General features: G+C 46.5%; 15 pseudogenes; 11 read left to right on the forward strand and 4 right to left on the reverse strand.

The window, feature by feature from the left end:
* Positions 1 to 2,274: 2,274 nt before the first annotated feature.
* LOC143958303 (5S ribosomal RNA) lies at positions 2,275 to 2,393 on the reverse strand (annotated as a pseudogene).
* Positions 2,394 to 3,048: 655 nt separating this feature from the next.
* On the reverse strand, positions 3,049 to 3,167 carry LOC143958699 (5S ribosomal RNA; annotated as a pseudogene).
* Positions 3,168 to 5,778: 2,611 nt separating this feature from the next.
* LOC143958665 (5S ribosomal RNA) lies at positions 5,779 to 5,897 on the forward strand (annotated as a pseudogene).
* A 107-nt stretch (positions 5,898 to 6,004) lies between these two features.
* On the forward strand, positions 6,005 to 6,123 carry LOC143958410 (5S ribosomal RNA; annotated as a pseudogene).
* Positions 6,124 to 6,233: 110 nt separating this feature from the next.
* On the forward strand, positions 6,234 to 6,352 carry LOC143958294 (5S ribosomal RNA; annotated as a pseudogene).
* A 226-nt stretch (positions 6,353 to 6,578) lies between these two features.
* LOC143958408 (5S ribosomal RNA) lies at positions 6,579 to 6,697 on the reverse strand (annotated as a pseudogene).
* Positions 6,698 to 10,279: 3,582 nt separating this feature from the next.
* LOC143958780 (5S ribosomal RNA) lies at positions 10,280 to 10,398 on the reverse strand (annotated as a pseudogene).
* Positions 10,399 to 11,496: 1,098 nt separating this feature from the next.
* On the forward strand, positions 11,497 to 11,615 carry LOC143958295 (5S ribosomal RNA; annotated as a pseudogene).
* Positions 11,616 to 11,723: 108 nt separating this feature from the next.
* LOC143958490 (5S ribosomal RNA) lies at positions 11,724 to 11,843 on the forward strand (annotated as a pseudogene).
* Positions 11,844 to 11,951: 108 nt separating this feature from the next.
* On the forward strand, positions 11,952 to 12,070 carry LOC143958659 (5S ribosomal RNA; annotated as a pseudogene).
* A 108-nt stretch (positions 12,071 to 12,178) lies between these two features.
* Positions 12,179 to 12,297, forward strand: LOC143958604 (5S ribosomal RNA; annotated as a pseudogene).
* Positions 12,298 to 12,623: 326 nt separating this feature from the next.
* Positions 12,624 to 12,742, forward strand: LOC143958519 (5S ribosomal RNA; annotated as a pseudogene).
* A 740-nt stretch (positions 12,743 to 13,482) lies between these two features.
* LOC143958520 (5S ribosomal RNA) lies at positions 13,483 to 13,601 on the forward strand (annotated as a pseudogene).
* Positions 13,602 to 15,983: 2,382 nt separating this feature from the next.
* On the forward strand, positions 15,984 to 16,102 carry LOC143958565 (5S ribosomal RNA; annotated as a pseudogene).
* Positions 16,103 to 16,210: 108 nt separating this feature from the next.
* On the forward strand, positions 16,211 to 16,328 carry LOC143958492 (5S ribosomal RNA; annotated as a pseudogene).
* Positions 16,329 to 17,359: the final 1,031 nt, after the last annotated feature.

Genomic DNA, 17,359 nt, shown 5'->3' on the forward strand with positions numbered 1-17,359 from the left:
GGCACTGCGTCGCTTTAACTGACAATTGCGCGGTCGTGCGACGTGGCTCCCAAACAAAATTGACGTTTTTTTTTCCCCCACAAATAGAGCTTTCTTTTGGTGGTATTTGATCACCCCTGTGGTTTTTATTTTTTGCGCTATAAACAAAAATAGAGCGACAATTTTGAAAAAAACGCATTATTTTTTACTTTTTGTTATAATAAATATCCCCCAAAAATATATAAAAAAACATTTTTTTCCCTCAGTTTAGGGGCCGATACATATTCTTCTACATATTTTTGGTCAAAAAAATCACAATAAGCGATTATTGATTGGTTTGCGCAAAAGTTATATCGTTTACAAAATAGGGATAGTTTTATAGCATTTTTATTAATAATTTTTTATTATTTTTTTTTTACTAGTAATGGCGGCGATCAGTGATTTTTATTGTGACTGGGACATTGTGGGGGACTCATCGGACATTTTTGACACATTTTTGGGACCATTGTCATTTACACAGTAATCACTGCTATATAAATGCAGTGATTCCTGTGTAAATGACACTGGCAGTGAAGGGGTTAACCAGTGGGTGGCAGTGTAGGGGTTATGTGTTCCTAGGGGTGTGTTACTAACTGTGGGGGGGTTGGGCTTTCATTTAGTGAACACTGATCTCTGCTCCAATCACATGGAGCAGAGATCAGCGTCACTAGTTGCTAGGCAGAATGGAGAAATGCTGTTTACTCTGCATTTCCTCCATTCGACCGATCCGTGAGACGATCGCGGGGATGCCCGCGGCGATCGAGTCCGCGGGTCCCGCAACCGGACTCACGGGGGTCCCGACCAGCGCGGGAGCGCGCCGCCGGCGGCACGCTCCCGATGGCAGGGCGGCATTGAATATTGGACATACCTGTACGCCAATATGCCTGCCCGTGCCATTCTGTCGACGTACATAGTCGTGCGCTGGTCGGGAAGTGGTTAAACCATCTAATGTAACCAAAAAACAGAAAATCCCTGGCCCTTTCCAAAAAATGCACAGATGTGAACTACATCCATAGGAAACCATGTTAAATGGACTGTAGGGTATTTATGCAAAACTGAAAATGCACAAAAAAAAAAGCATAGGTGTGCTTTTTTATGCATTTTACACCAGATTATTGACTATTAGGCCTCATTTACACTGGCACTGTCAAGGCTGCATCTATAGTCATTTAGAGGAAATTTCTAAATAAAATATAATGGATTTTATGGCTGGATTCACACTAACGCGTTTTTTGATGCATTTTGCAGAAATGCAGGGACATTTTTTTTTTAACATGGGTTCCTATGGAACATGTTCACATCAATGCATTTTTGTGCCTCGGCATTTTTGGAAAGGGCGGGGCATTTTTTTCATGCAAAAATGCAGCGTTTTTTCATGTAATAGAAGTCAATGGAGCTGCATCAAAAAACGCAAGCACTGCATTTTTACTGCGATTTGCAGTTTTTTTAATCCAATTTATTTGGACACCATGAACCATCTTGACAAACGCCAAGATAGTCACCTTGTGAAACCAGGGAAAAAAACAAGTAAATGCAAAAAAAAGAAAAGAAGCACAGGGGCCTGGTATTCCCAGGCAGTCTGCCATCCAGGTATTAACCAGGCTCAGCCCCTGCTTAGCCCCCGAGGTGAGACAAGATGGGGCTCTTTCAAGGTGATGTGGCCATAGCCAATCTTTTTGGACATCCTCAACCCCCTTGACAAACACCAAGATTCACCTTGGGAAACAAGGGAAAAAATAAGTCAACGCCCCAAAAAAAATAAAATAAAAAAAAAGGAAACCAACAGCACCTTGTATTGCCAGGCGGTCTCCCATCCAGGTACTTACCAGACCCGACCCTACTCATAGGCAATCTCTTTGGGCACCCTCATCTCTCTTGATAAACGCAAAGATGGTCACTAGGCCCGACCCTGCTTAGCCTCCGAGATCAGATGAGATTGGGCGCTTTCATGGTGATATGGCCCGTAAGCAATCTCTTGGGCATCCTCAACCCTCTTTGACAAACGCCAAGATGGTCACCTTGAGAAACAAGGGAAAAAAACAAGCCAACGCCAAAAAAAAGAAGCCTATGGAACATGGTATTCCCAGGTGGTCTGCCATCCAGGTGCTAACAAGGCCTGAACCTGCTTAGCCTCTGAGATCAGACGCTTTCAGGGTGATGAATCCATAGACAATCTCTTTGCAACCCTCTTCACAAACGCCAAGATTGTCACCATGGAAAACAAAAAAAACAAGTCAATGGCAATAAAAAAAAAAGTGCCTAGAGCACCTGGTATTCCCAGGCGGTCTCCCATCCAAGTACTAACCAGGCCCGCCACTACTTAGTCTCAGAGATCAGATGAGATGGTGCGCTTTCAGGGTGATGTGGCCGTAGGCAATCTCTTTGTGCACCTTCAATCCTTTTGACAAATGCCAAGATGGTATCCATGGGTAAAAAGAGAAAAAAAAGAAAAGAAACCTACAGCACCTAGTATTCCCAGGCGGTCTCCCATCTACGTACTAACCAGGCCCACCCCTACTTCTCCCGAAAGTTTTCGGTTGTTGGGGTGTCATTGGGACAACATGTTTTATGTTGACCGTTGCCTCCCCATGGGGTGCTCCATTTCATGCGTGGTGTTTGAAACATTTAGCTCATTTGTGGAATGGGTGGTCCGGGATGTCGCAGGGCTGAACTCTGTTATCCATTATTTGGATGACTTTCTCTGCGTGGGTCCGCCGGATTCCAGAGTGTGCGGGGTGTTGCTGGCGACGCTGGAACACGTTGTGGAACGGTTCGGCATCCCGTTGGCACCCGACAAGACGGAAGGGCCCAGGAAGGTCATCACCTTTATGGGTATTGTGTTGGATTCTGAAGCGATGGAATGCAGGTTGCCGGAGGACAAGCTTGTGGATCTGAAAACCGTCAGGGTGATGTGGCCGTAGGAAATTTTGTTGGCCACTCTCACCCCTCTTGACAAACCCCAAGCTGGTCACCTCGGCAAACAAGCAAAAAAATAAAACAGGTCGTCGACGCCAACAACATATTATAAAAATCCTACGGCACCTTGTACTCCCAAGCAGTCTCCCACCCAGGTACTAACCAGACCCAACCCTGCTTAGCATCCGAGATCATACAAGATCGTGTGCATTCAGGGTGATGAGGCCATAGGCAATCTTGCTGGCCAATCTCAACCCTCTTGACAAATGCCAAGATGGTCACCTCGGCAAACAAGCAGTAAAATGAAACAGGTCGTCGACGCCAACAACATATTAAAAAAAGCCTACGGCACCTGGTATTCCCAGGAGGTCTCCCATCCAGCTACTAACATGGCCTGACCCTGCTTAGAATCCGAGATCAGATGATATCTAGCGGATTCAGGGTGATGTGGCCTTAGGCGATCTTGCTTGCCACTCTCAACCCTCTTGACAAACGCCAAGATGGTCACCTCGGCAAACAAGCAGAAAAATAAAACAGGTCTTTGATGCCGACTACACATTAAAAAAAGCCTGCGGCACCTGGTATTCCTGGTGCCACCTGGTGATGTGGCACCGGCTCTAGTAGAGCAGCCATTTACTATTTACATTGCCTATGAAATCTGCTCTGTCTCAGAGGCTAAGCAGGGTGAGGCCTGGATGGTACTTGGATGGGAGACTGCCTGGGAATACCAGGTGGCATAGGCTTCTTTTTTTCTTTTTCTTTTGGCGTTGAATTTGTTTCCCTTGTTTACCAAGGTGACCATCTTGGCGTTTTTCAAGAGTGTTCAGGGTGCCCAAAGCGATTGCCTAAGGCCACATCTCCCTGAAAGCAACCAATCTCATCTGATCTCGGAGGCTTTGCAGGGTCGGGCCTGGTTAGAACCTGGGTGGGAGACCCCCTGGGAATACCTAGTGCCGTAGGTTTCTTTTTTATTAATTTTTTGCTGTTGACTTGTTTTTTGTCTTTTGTTTCCCAAGGTGACCATCTTGGTGTTTGTCAAGAGGGTTGAGGGTGCCAAAAGAGATTTCCTATGGCCACATCACCCTGAAAGTGCTCGATCTTGTCTGATCTCGGAGGCTGAGGAGCGTCTGACCTGGTTAGTAACAAATGGGAGACCTCCTGGGCAGTGGCGGTTGGTGAAGTTTTAGGATGGGGGGGCGCAAGACCACACCCCCTCAGATTTGCCCCCCCCACTTATCACAAGCCACACCCCTTAGTGAATCAACATCATATAACAGGCTGCACATTATACACTGGGCTCTACTAAAGCAGATGAATCATGCCTATCTTGTGTATAACCACATCAGGCACCTTTTCTACAACCTGTAAATCGCACATATTTGCATTCTGCAACCTGTAAATCACACATATCTGCCTTCTGCAACCTGTAAATCACACATATTTGCATTCTGTAAATCGCACATAACTGCATTCTGCAAACTGTAAATTGCACATATCTGCATTCTGCAACCTGTAAATTGCCCATATCTGCATTCTGCAACATGTAAATCACACATATCTGCATTCTGTAAATCGCATTCTGTAAATTGCACATATCTGCATTCTGTAAATCACACATCTGCATTCTGTAAATTGCACATATCTACAACCTGTAACTTGCACATATCTACAACATACAAATCGCACATATCTACAACCTGTAAATTGCACATATCTACAACCTGTAAATAGCACATATCTGCATTCTGTAAATCACATTCTGTAAATCGCACATATCTGCATTCTGTAAATCGTACATATCTGCAGCCTGTAAATAGCACATATCTACAACCTGTAAATCACACATATCTACCCTCTGCAACCTGTAAATCACACATATCTGCATTCTAAAAATCGCACATAACTGCGTTCTGCAACCTGTAAATTTCACATATCTGCATTCTGCAACTTATAAATTGCCCATATCTGCATTCTGCAACATGTAAATCGCAGATATCTGCATTCTGTAAATCACATTCTGTAAATCGCACATATCTGCATTCTGTAAATCACACATCTGCATTCTGTAAATCGCACATATCTGCATGCTGTAAATCGCACATCTGCATTCTGTAAATCACATTCTGTAAATCGCACATATCTGCATTCTGTAAATCACACATATCTGCAACCTGTAAATAGCACATATCTACAACCTGTAAATCTTGTTTGGGGGGAGTATGCTGCCGACCACCGATAATAACCCTTTTTTTTTAAATCTTGTTTGGGGGATATGCTGCCAAACATCGATAATAAGTTATTATTGGTGGTCGGCAGCAAACCCCCCCAACAAGATTTAAAAAAAAAAGGGTTATTATCGGTGGTCTGCAGCATTAACCCCCATACCTGCCCCCCCAAACAAGAGTTTTTTAAAAAAAAGGGTTATTATTAATAACCCTTTTTTTAAAGCTTTTTGGGGGGGATGTATGCTGCCGGCCACCGATAATAACACTTTTTCTTTAATTTTTTTTAGCAGGGTGGGTGAAGGGGGTTGGGGTATGCTGCCGAGTGCGACCACCATAGTAACCCTGTGGATTTGGAGGGGGTACCGGCGGAGGCGCTGAATAAATAATAACGAATTTGTAAGCTGCCATGCGGCAGCCCCTTACCTGATCCTCTCAGGCGGGCAGAACAGAGAAGTGCTGTGCCAACGTCACTTCCTTGAGTGACGTCAGAAGCACTGCCCACCGCTCACTCAAAGTGCAAGACTTTTTTTTTTTTGGGTGTTGACTTGTTATTTTCCCTTGTTTACCAAGGTTAACATCTTGGCGTTTTTCAAGAGGATTCTGAGTGCCCAATGCGATTGAATACGGCCACATCTCCCTGAAAGCAACCAATCTCATCTGATCTCGGAGGCTTAGCAGGGTCGGGCCTGGTTAGAGCCTGGATGGGAGACCCCCTGGGAATACCAGGTGCCGTAGGCTTTTTTTTATATTTTGTTGGCGTCGACTACTTGTTTTATTTTTCTACTTGTTTGCCAAGCTGACCATCTTGGTGTTTGTCAAAAGGGTTGAGAGTGGCCACCAAAATCGCCTACGGCCACATCACCCGGAATGTGCCTGATCTCGTCTGATCTTGGATGCTAAGCAGGGTCGGGCCTGGTTAGTACCTTGATGGGAGACTACTTGGGAATACTAGGTGCCATAGGCTTTTTTTTTTAATATGTTGTTGGCGTCGACGACCTGTTTTATTTTTCTGCTTGTTTGCCGAGGTGACCATCTTGGCATTTGTCAAGAGGGTTGAGAGTGACCGGCAAGTTCGCCTACAGCCACGACACCCTGAATGTGCCCGATCTTGTCTGATACCGGATGCTAAGCAGGGTCGGAACTGGTTAGTACATGGATGGGAGACCACCTGGGAATGCCAGGTGCTGTAGGCTTTTTTTTAATATGTTGTTGGTGTCTACGACCTGTTTTAATTTTCTGCTTGTTTGCTGAGGTGACCATCTTGGTTTTTGTCAAGAGGGTTGAGCGTGAGCAGTGATGTGGTGATGTGGCAATCTTGCTGACCACTCTCAACCCTCTTGACAAACGCTAAGATGGTCACCTCGGCAAACAAGCAGAAAAATAAAACAGGTCGTCGACGCCAACAACATATTAAAAAAAAGCTTACGGCACATGGTATTCCCAGGCGGTCTCCCATCCAGGTACTAAGCAGGCCCAACGCTGCTTAGCATCCGAGATCAGCCGAGATCAGGCGCATTCAGGGTGATGTGGCCGTAGGCAAACATTGTGGCCACTCTAAATCCTCTTCACAAATGCCAAGATGGTCACCTCGGTAAACAAGCAAAAAAATAAAACAGGTCGTTGACGCCAACAACATATTAAAAAAATAAGCCTACAGCACCTCGTATTCACAAGCGGTCTCCCATCAGGCCCGACCCTGCTTAGCATCTGAGATCAGACGAGATGAAGCATATTTCGGGTGTTGGGGCTGTAGGCGATATTGCTGGCCACTCTCAACCCTCTTGACAAACGCCTAGATGGTCACCTTGGCAAGCTTGAGAGGGAATGGGATGTTTATCCCAGAGCGTGTGGAAACCGATGACCTTTTCCTTAAATAGTTTGTGTGTCTGCATGTTAGAGTGAATGATGTGGAGGGATGTTGGTTTGTGCGTACCGAGAAAGGGCCAATGTCACCTTTAGTCAGTCGGTTGAAACATGTGAATCAAAAAACAATTAACAGATGCATCATAGTAACTTTTAGAACCATAACTATAACCAAAAAATAAAAAAGAAAAGAAAAGAAAAAACAGCCGTCCAGAATTCAGTTGGGCGGTATTATCTCGTAGATGAATCTCCCCCAACACTTCTCATCGCATCGCCCAAAGCACATTGCACCCCCCCGACACATCAAATCGCATCAGAACATCGAATCGCGTCGCCCCCAACAGATCGCATCAAATCGCATCACCCAAGCACATCGCGGAACGCCGTTATGTTATGTTATGACGCCGGTTTGTTTACAAGTGATCGCTCCGTCATTTGACGGAGCGATCACGTGGTAAACGGCCGCGATGAGCGGCCGTTTACCGTGATCCGTGATGCGCCGGGTCCTATGGACCCGGCAGTCAAGGATGCTCTCGAGTGCGCACCCCAGGGGGCGCGTGAGAGCGGAATTCTGGGAGGACGTCATATGACGGCCTCCCAGAGTTAAACAACCGCCCTGTAGCCGTCATTCGACTATGGGCCGGTTGTTAAGTGGTTAAAGACTCATTAGCAGAGCTAATTCATACAACTCCCTCCACGCTTAGGGGTCAAACGTCAGAAATGACTAACCAGGGTCAATCATCCGCGGACCCAGCAGGCACCTCTTCAACCCTGCCTCCCTTATCTGCTGGGGACAGTCCCGAGTCGGAGGATTCCTCAGATGAATCAGAACCCTCGGGGTTTAATTTTTCATTAGTACAACCTTTTGCCTTGGCGGTTAAACAAGCTATCTGCTGGGAAGAGGTGGAAGAGCCTCCTAAAAAGACAAAAACCTTTTTTCCATTTCTGAAAATGAAATTCATTTTTTTCCCTTTCTAGAAGAATTAAAGGATTTAATAGAAGGGGAATGGAAGAGGACGGATAAACGCTTCTCCCTAAATAGACTCCAGAAGTTGTACCCGCTGGCCAAGTCAGATACAGCCTTCCTGGATACACCTCCAGTAGTTGATGCAGCAGTGGTGCGTTTAACCAAGAACATCACCCTACCTATGGAGGATTCAGCCTCCTTTTAAAGATCCTCTGGACAGGCGTATAGATGGATTTGAAAAAAGCCTATCAGTTGGCTGGAGGAGCATGTAGACTGGCTGTGGCTTTAGCCTTGGTGTCTAATGCCATTAAAGTTTGGACAGAAAACATTGAAGTAGTCATCCGAGAAGATGTACCAAAGGACGACATTATAAAAGCCATGGGCAGCCGACGCAGCATCAAAACAAAACTGGTGCAAAATCCCTTTTGCTTCAACCTGGCTGCAGTGGCCTTTTGTCAAAAGGACTTTGTCCCCTCCTGCGTATTGGAGAGGCTTCTCTATTTGCCTTTAGAAACGTGGCCCGAGTACTCCTCCAATTCTTTTTGGGGTCTCTGCCTTGTCTAAAGTTGGAGAAATTCCTATTCCTGGAAGCTTGGAATTTTGTTGATACCACGCAGGGTGATGTGGCCATAGGAAATCTCTTTCGGCACCCTCAACCCTCTTGACAAACACCAAGATGGTCACCTTGGGAAACAAAAGACAAAAAACAAGTCAATGCCAAAAAATGAATAAAAAAGAAACCTACGACACTAGGTATTCCCAGGGGGTCTCCCACCCAGGTTCTAACCAGGCCCGACCCTGCAAAGCCTCCGAGATCAGATGAGATCAGTTGCTTTCAGGGAGATGTGGCCTTAGGCAATCGCTTTGGGCACCCTGAACACTCTTGAAAAACGCCAAGATGGTCACCTTGGTAAACAAGGGAAACAAATTTAACGCCAAAAGAAAAAAAGAAGCCTATGCCACCTGGTATTCCCAGGCAGTCTCCCATCCAAGTACCATCCAGGCCTGACCCTGCTTAGCCTCTGAGATTAGACAAGATTGGTCGCTTTCAGAGTGATGTGGCCATAGGCAATTTATTTGGACACCCTGAACCATCTTGACAAACGCCAAGATAGTCACCTTGTGAAACAAGGGAAAAAAACAAGTAAATGCAAAAAAAGAAAAGAAGCACAGGGGCCTGGTATTCCCAGGCAGTCTGCCATCCAGGTATTAACCAGGCTCAGCCCCTGCTTAGCCCCCGAGGTGAGACAAGATGGGGCTCTTTCAAGGTGATGTGGCCATAGCCAATCTTTTTGGACATCCTCAACCCCCTTGACAAACACCAAGATTCACCTTGGGAAACAAGGGAAAAAATAAGTCAACGCCCCAAAAAAAATAAAATAAAATAAAAGGAAACCTACAGCACCTTGTATTGCCAGGCGGTCTCCCATCCAGGTACTTACCAGGCCCGACCCTACTCATAGGCAATCTCTTTGGGCACCCTCATCTCTCTTGACAAACGCAAAGATGGTCACTAGGCCCGACCCTGCTTAGCCTCCGAGATCAGATGAGATTGGGCGCTTTCATGGTGATATGGCCCGTAAGCAATCTCTTGGGCATCCTCAACCCTCTTTGACAAACGCCAAGATGGTCACCTTGAGAAACAAGGGAAAAAAACAAGCCAACGCCAAAAAAAGAAGCCTATGGAACATGGTATTCCCAGGTGGTCTGCCATCCAGGTACTAACAAGGCCTGAACCTGCTTAGCCTCTGAGATCAGACGCTTTCAGGGTGATGAATCCATAGACAATCTCTTTGCAACCCTCTTCACAAACGCCAAGATTGTCACCATGGAAAACAAAAAAAACAAGTCAATGGCAAAAAAAAAAAAAGCGCCTAGAGCACCTGGTATTCCCAGGCGGTCTCCCATCCAAGTACTAACCAGGCCCGCCACTACTTAGTCTCAGAGATCAGATGAGATGGTGCGCTTTCAGGGTGATGTGGCCGTAGGCAATCTCTTTGTGCACCTTCAATCCTTTTGACAAATGCCAAGATGGTATCCATGGGTAAAAAGAGAAAAAAAAGAAAAGAAACCTACAGCACCTAGTATTCCCAGGCGGTCTCCCATCTACGTACTAACCAGGCCCACCCCTACTTCTCCTCAGAGATGCGACGAGATGGGGCGCTTTTAGGGTGATGTGGCTGTAGACAATCTCTTTGGGCACCCTCAACCCTCTTGACAAATGCCAAGATTGTCACCTTGGGAAACAAGGGAAAAAAAACAAGTCAACGGCAAAAAAATAAACAAAATAAACCTACGGCACCTGGTATTCCCAGGCGGTCTCCCATCCAGGTATGAACCAGGCCCGACCCTGCATAACCTCCAAGATCAGACGAGATGGGGTGCTTTCAGGGTGACGTGCCTGAAGGCAATTGCTTTTGGCACCCTCAACTCTCTTGACAAACACCAAGATGGTCACCTTGGGAAACAAGGGAAAAAAACAAGTCAACACCAAAAAACAAAACAAAAAACATTTACGGCACCTGATATTCCCAGGCAGTCTCCCATCCAGGTACGAATCAGGCCCGATGCTGCTTAGCCTCTGAGATAAGACAAGATTTGTTGCTTTCAGGGTGATGTGGCCATAGGGAGCCTCGTTGCGCACGCTCAACCCTCTTGACAAAATGCCAAGATGGTCACCTTGGGAAACAAGGGAAAAAACAAGTAAACGGAAAAAAAAAGAAAAAAAAAAGAAGCCTGTGGCACTGGGTATTCCCAGGCAGTCTCCCACACAGGTACTAACCAGGCCCAACCCTGCTTAGCCTTTGAGACCAGGTGCTTTCAGGGTCATGTGCCCATAGGCAATCTCTATGGGCAGCCTCAGCCCTCTTGACAAACGCTACGATGGTCACCTTGGGAAACAAGGGAAAAAAAACAAGTTGATGGCAAAAAAAACAAAAAGAAGCCCGTGGCACTGGGTATTCCCAGGAGCAGTGGAGGCCCATCCATAGGGGGCGCCCGGGTGCCACCCCCCCCCCTCCCATTTAGTAAAAAAATTAAATAAAATCCATATTGACCATATTGGCGTTTGTCAAGAGGGTTGAGAGTGCCAAGCAAGATTCTCTACGGCCACATCACCATGAATGTTCCCAATCTCGTCTAATCTCAGATGCTAAGCAGGGTCGTGCCTGGTTAGTACCTGGATGGGAGCCCGCCTGGGAATACGAGGTGCTGTTGGCTTTTTTTTTTTAATATGTTGGCGTCAACGACCTCTTCTATTTTTCTGCTTGTTTGCTGAGGTGTACATCTTGGCGTTTGTCAAGAGGGTTGAGAGTGGAAAGCAAGATTGCCTACGGCAACATCACCCTGAATGCGCCCGATCTCATCTGATCTCAGATGCTAAGTAGTGTCAGGCTTGTTTTTTTTAAAATGTTGTTAACATCAACTCCCTATTTTATTTTTCTGCTTGTTTGCCGAGGTGACCATCTTTTGTGTTTGTCAAGAGGGTTGAGAGTGCCCAGCAAGATCGCCTATGGCCACATCACCCAGAATCCGCTCGATCTCATCTGATCTCAGATGCTAAGCAATGTCGGGCCTGGTTAGTACCTGAATGGGAGAGCGCCTATGAATACCAGGTGCCGTAGGCTATTTTTTAATATGTTGTTGGCGTTGACGACCTGTTTTATTTTTCTGCTTGTTTGTCGAGGTGACCATCTTGGCGTTTGACAAGAGGGTTTAAAGTGGCCAGCTAGACAGCCTATGGCTACATCACCCTGAATGCACCCGATTTCGTCTGATCTCAGATGCTAAGCAGGGTTGGGGCCTGGTTAGTACTTGGATGGGAGACTGCCTGGGAATACCAGGTTGCGTGGGCTCTTTTTTAATATGTTGTTGGCATCAACGACCTGTTTTATTTTTCTGCTTGTTTGCTGAGGTAACCATCTTGGTGTTTGTCAAGAGGGTTGAGAGTGGCCAGCAAGATTGCCTAAAGCAACATCACCCAGAATGCGCCCGATCTCGTCTGATCTCGGATGCTAAGCAGCGTCATGCCTGGTTAGTACCTGGATGGGAGACCGCCTGGGAATACCAGGTGCCGTTGGCTTTTTTTTAATATGTTGTTGGCGTCAATGACCTGTTCTATTTTTCTGCTTGTTTGCTGAGGTGAACATCTTGCCGTTTGTCAAGAGGACTGAGAGTGGACAGTAAGATTGCCTATGGCAACATCACCCTGAATGCACCCAATCTCATCTGATCTCGGATGCTAAGCAAGGTCCGGCTTGGTTAGTACCTGGATGGGAGACCACCTGGTAATACCAGATGCCGTAGGCTTTTTTTAAATATGTTGTTAACATCAACGACCTATTTTATTTTTTTGCTTGTTTGCCGAGGTGACCATCTTTGTGTTTGTCAAGAGGGTTGAGAGTGGCTAGCAAGATCCCAATGGCCACATTACCGTGAATGTGCCCAAGCTTGTCTGATCTTGGATGCTAAGCAGGGTCGGGCGGGGTTGTTACCTGGATGGGAGACCGCCTAACAATACAAGGTACCGTAGGCTTTTTTTTAATATGTTGGTGGCGTCGACGACCTGTTTCTTTTTTGATTGTTTGTGACCATCTTGGCATTTGTCAAGAGGGTTGAGAGTTGCCAGCAAGATCCCCTACGGCCACATCACCCTGAATGCGCCCGATACCATCTGATCTTGGATGCAAAGCAGGGTCAGGCCTGGTTAGTACCAGGATGGGAGACTGCCTGGCAATACCAGGTGCCGTAGGCTAATTTTTAATATGTTGTTGGCGTCGACAACCTGTTTTAATTTTCAGCTTGTTTGCTGAGTTGACCATCTTGGCATTTGTCAACAGGGTTTGCAGTGACCAGCAAGATGGCATGTGGCTAAATCTCTCTGAATGCGCCCAATCTCGGATGCTAAGCAGGTTCTGGACTGGTTAGTACCTGGATGGGAGACCGCCTGGGAATACTTGGTGCCGTAGGCTTTTTTTTAATATGTTGGCATCGACGACCTGTTTATTTTTCTGCTTGTTTGCCGAGGTGACCATCTTGGTGTTTGTCAAGAGGGTTGAGAGTGGCCGCAAGAACCCCTATGGCCACATCACCCTGAATCTCATCTGATATCGATTGCTAAGCAGGGTTAGTACCTGAATGGGAGACCGTCTGGGAAGACCAGGTGCCGTAGGCTTTTTTTAAATATGTTTTTGGCGACCTGTTTTATTTTTCTGCTTGTTTGCTGAGGTGACCATCTTGGCGTTTGTCAAGAGGGTTGAGAGTGGCTAGCAAGATCCCAATGGCCACATTACCGTGAATGTGCCCAAGCTTGTCTGATCTTGGATGCTAAGCAGGGTCGGGCGGGGTTGTTACCTGGATGGGAGACCGCCTAACAATACAAGGTACCGTAGGCTTTTTTTTAATATGTTGGTGGCGTCGACGACCTGTTTCTTTTTTGATTGTTTGTGACCATCTTGGCATTTGTCAAGAGGGTTGAGAGTTGCCAGCAAGATCCCCTACGGCCACATCACCCTGAATGCGCCCGATACCATCTGATCTTGGATGCAAAGCAGGGTCAGGCCTGGTTAGTACCAGGATGGGAGACTGCCTGGCAATACCAGGTGCCGTAGGCTAATTTTTAATATGTTGTTGGCGTCGACAACCTGTTTTAATTTTCAGCTTGTTTGCTGAGTTGACCATCTTGGCATTTGTCAACAGGGTTTGCAGTGACCAGCAAGATGGCATATGGCTAAATCTCTCTGAATGCGCCCAATCTCGGATGCTAAGCAGGTTCTGGACTGGTTAGTACCTGGATGGGAGACCGCCTGGGAATACTTGGTGCCGTAGGCTTTTTTTTAATATGTTGGCATCGACGACCTGTTTATTTTTCTGCTTGTTTGCCGAGGTGACCATCTTGGTGTTTGTCAAGAGGGTTGAGAGTGGCCGCAAGAACCCCTATGGCCACATCACCCTGAATCTCATCTGATATCGATTGCTAAGCAGGGTTAGTACCTGAATGGGAGACCGTCTGGGAAGACCAGGTGCCGTAGGCTTTTTTTAAATATGTTTTTGGCGACCTGTTTTATTTTTCTGCTTGTTTGCTGAGGTGACCATCTTGGCGTTTGTCAAGAGGGTTTAGAGTGACCAGCAAGATGGCCTACAGCTACATCACCCTGAATGCGTCCGATCTCGTCTGATTGTGGATGCTAAGCAGGGACGTGCCTGGTTAGTACCTGGATCGGAGACTGCTGGAGAATACCAGGTGCCGTGGGCTTTTTTTTATATGTTGTTGGCATCGATGACCTGTTTTATTTTACTGCTTGTTTGCCGAGGTGACCATCTTGGCGTTTGTCAAGAGGGTTGTGAGGGGCCAACAAGATCCTACAGCCCCATCACCTGGAATATGCCTCATCTCGGATGCTAAGCAAGGTTGGGCCTGGTTAATACCTTGATGGGAGAGCGCTTGGGAATACCAGGTGCTGTAGGCTTTTTTTTATTATGTTGTTGGCGTCAATGACTTGTTTTATTTTTCTGCTTGTTTGATGACCATCTTGGCATTTGTCAAGAGGGTTGAGAGTGGCCAGCAAAATAGCCTATGGCCACATCACCCTGAATGCACCCGATTTTGTCTGATCTTGAATGCTAAGCACGGTCAGGCCTAGTTAGTACCTGGATGGGAGACCGCCTGGGAATGAACAAATGAATGAATCAATGAAATACTTGTATAGTGCACAATGCGAACTGAATCACCTCTAGGCGCTGTGGTGAGCATTGATCATCTGCTAAAAGAGGAAGGTCTTGAGGTTTTTCCTAAAAGCCAGGTGATTTTCTTCCAGGCAGATGTTGATTGGTAGAGCATTCCATAGCCGAGGCCCTTGGACAGCGAATCTCCGATCCCCCTTGGATTTAAGACTGCGGTTTGGTGTGTAATGATTTATTTTCTCCATTAGGTATTGCGGAGCTTCTCTATGCACGCATTTGTGGGTGAGGCAAAGGGTCTTGAACGTGATCCGATTTTTTATGGATAGCCAATGTAAGCTCCTCAGCGAAGGAGAGATGGATTCCCAGGTTTTTTTTTCCTGTTATCAGCCTTGCCGCCGTGTTTTGGATCAGTTGTAATCGCGCAAGTTGATATTGTGGTAATCCTATGTAAAGCAAATTTGCGTAGTCCAGTGGTGAATTAATGATTGTTCCAACTACCACTGCTTTGTCATTCTTTGGGATAAAAGGGATGAGTCTGCGAAGCATGCACAGCAGATGGTGAGATCCACTGACTACTGCTCCTATATGCGCATCCATTGACATTTGTGCGTCTAAAATAACCCCGAGACTCTTCGCTTTGGTCTTTGGGGAGATAGTCTGCCCAAAGACGGTTGGTGGAGACCAGGAGGTTTTGGTTTCAGGCTTATGATTTGGGTGTAAGATAAGAAGCTCTGTCTTTGATTCGTTCAGCTGGAGGGAGTTAGTGGTCATCCAGTCCTCTATTGATTTGAGGCAGTTTTCAAGTTGTTGTTGGTGATCTTTTTTTCCATTGATCCGGAAATAAAGTTGCGTGTCGTCAGCGTAAGAGTGGAAGCAGAGATCTGAGCATCTGATGATTTGAAGGAGTGGGCGAATGTAAATGTTGAAGAGAACGGGTGACAAAGGAGAGCCTTGAGGGACTCCGCAGGTGACTGCCTGAGTTTCGGAGAGGAATTTTACTAGTTTCACTGTCTGTGACCGATTTCCTAGCAAGGACGCGAACCATTGGAGATCTATGTCTTGGACTCCGGCTACTTCTGTGAGGCAGACGAGTAGAGTATTGTGATCTACTGTATCAAACGCTGCACTTAGGTCTAGGGACATTCAGGGTGACATGGTTAGCACCTGGATGGGAAACCGCCAGGGAATACCAGGTGCCGTATTCTTTTTTTTAATATGTTGTTGGCGTCGATGACCTGTTTTATTTTTCTGCTTGTTTGCCGAGGTGACCATCTTGGCATTTGTCAAGAGGGTTGAGAGTGGCCAGAAAGATCGCCTACGACCAAATCAGCCTGAATTTGCCCGATCTCATCTGATTTTGGATGCTAAGCAGGGTCGGGCCTGTTTAGTACCTGGGTGGGATTCCGCATGGGAATTCCAGGTGCCGTAGGCTTTTTTTTAATACGTTGTTGGCGTCGACGACCTGTTTCATTTTGCTGGTTGTTTGCCAAGGTGAATATGTTGGCGTTTGTCAAGAGGGTTGAGAGTGGCCAGAAAGATCGCTTACTGTAAATCACCCTGAATGCGCCCGATCTCATCTGATCTCGGATGCTAAGCAGGGTCGAACCTGGTTAGTACCTGGATAGTACACCGCATGGGAATACCAGGAGCTGTAGGCTTTTTTTTAATATGCTAAGGCTATTAGAGCCACATCCTCGCCTCTATACGGAAACATTTTGTTTGGGCTGAGGGTGGGACGGACAGAATCGACATATTTGGTAGTTAACGAATATCTATCTTCTCAATAGACCGGTCACCTCCCACACAGCGGTCGTAACCACACTTTCATTAACACGATTACATAGTATACCACTGACTTTCATCGGTATAACCCACGCAGTATCTCCCTCCCTCCTATCAAGGGGTGAGAGACACCACCGATACACGAGACACTCCCCTTAACCCACCTCGTTCCCCCATCCCCATACCTGCGATTTTTTACTAGAACCCCCTCCAATAGGCTCTTGAGAGCCTTTTAGCGTTACCTCCAAAACCACAATTCTGCTCCTGAGTCAGACTCCCCTATTTGACACCTATCCTACCTAAGTAAATCTAGCTACTTGTATCAGCCATGCCACTCAAGCATAATAGTGCCACCAAGCTGGCCACCAGTCTAACTGCAAAAATTATATCACTGAATGTCAAAGGCTTGAATACCCCGGAAAAACGCTCCCAAACCCTCCTTAAGATGCAGAAACACAAAGCCAATATCGTATTCCTTCAAGAAACTCACTTCCGCTCTAATGCCATTCCTAAACTGTTTAGTCGCCATTTCCCTATAGTATACCATGCTACGAACCCATTAGCCAAAACAAAAGGTGTGGCCATTCTGATACACAAAAATTGTCCATTCCAGTACACCGACATGCAATCCGATAAAGAAGGCAGGTTCCTCTTTCTAAAAGGCTCCTACGCAGGCCGAACCATTACCCTTGCAAACATACAGGGCCGGATTAACATAGGGGCTTGTGGAGCTGCAGCTCCAGGCCCCTCCCTCGATATAGGCCCATGCCAGTGGCTTATCAATATCGGTGTGCCTTCTTGAAAGAAGAGGAGCCCTCTGTGCACTGCACACATGGAGGAGACAAGTGTTAGTCACTGCAGCCAAGGCTTGTCTCTGCAGATGTCTGACTCCTGTCACAAGATCTTT

The sequence above is a fragment of the Lithobates pipiens genome, unplaced genomic scaffold, assembly GCF_037356315.1.
Source record: "Lithobates pipiens isolate NorthernLeopardFrog02 unplaced genomic scaffold, aLitPip1_a1.2 Scaffold_61, whole genome shotgun sequence".
In the NCBI taxonomy this organism is placed as follows: Eukaryota; Metazoa; Chordata; class Amphibia; order Anura; family Ranidae; genus Lithobates; species Lithobates pipiens.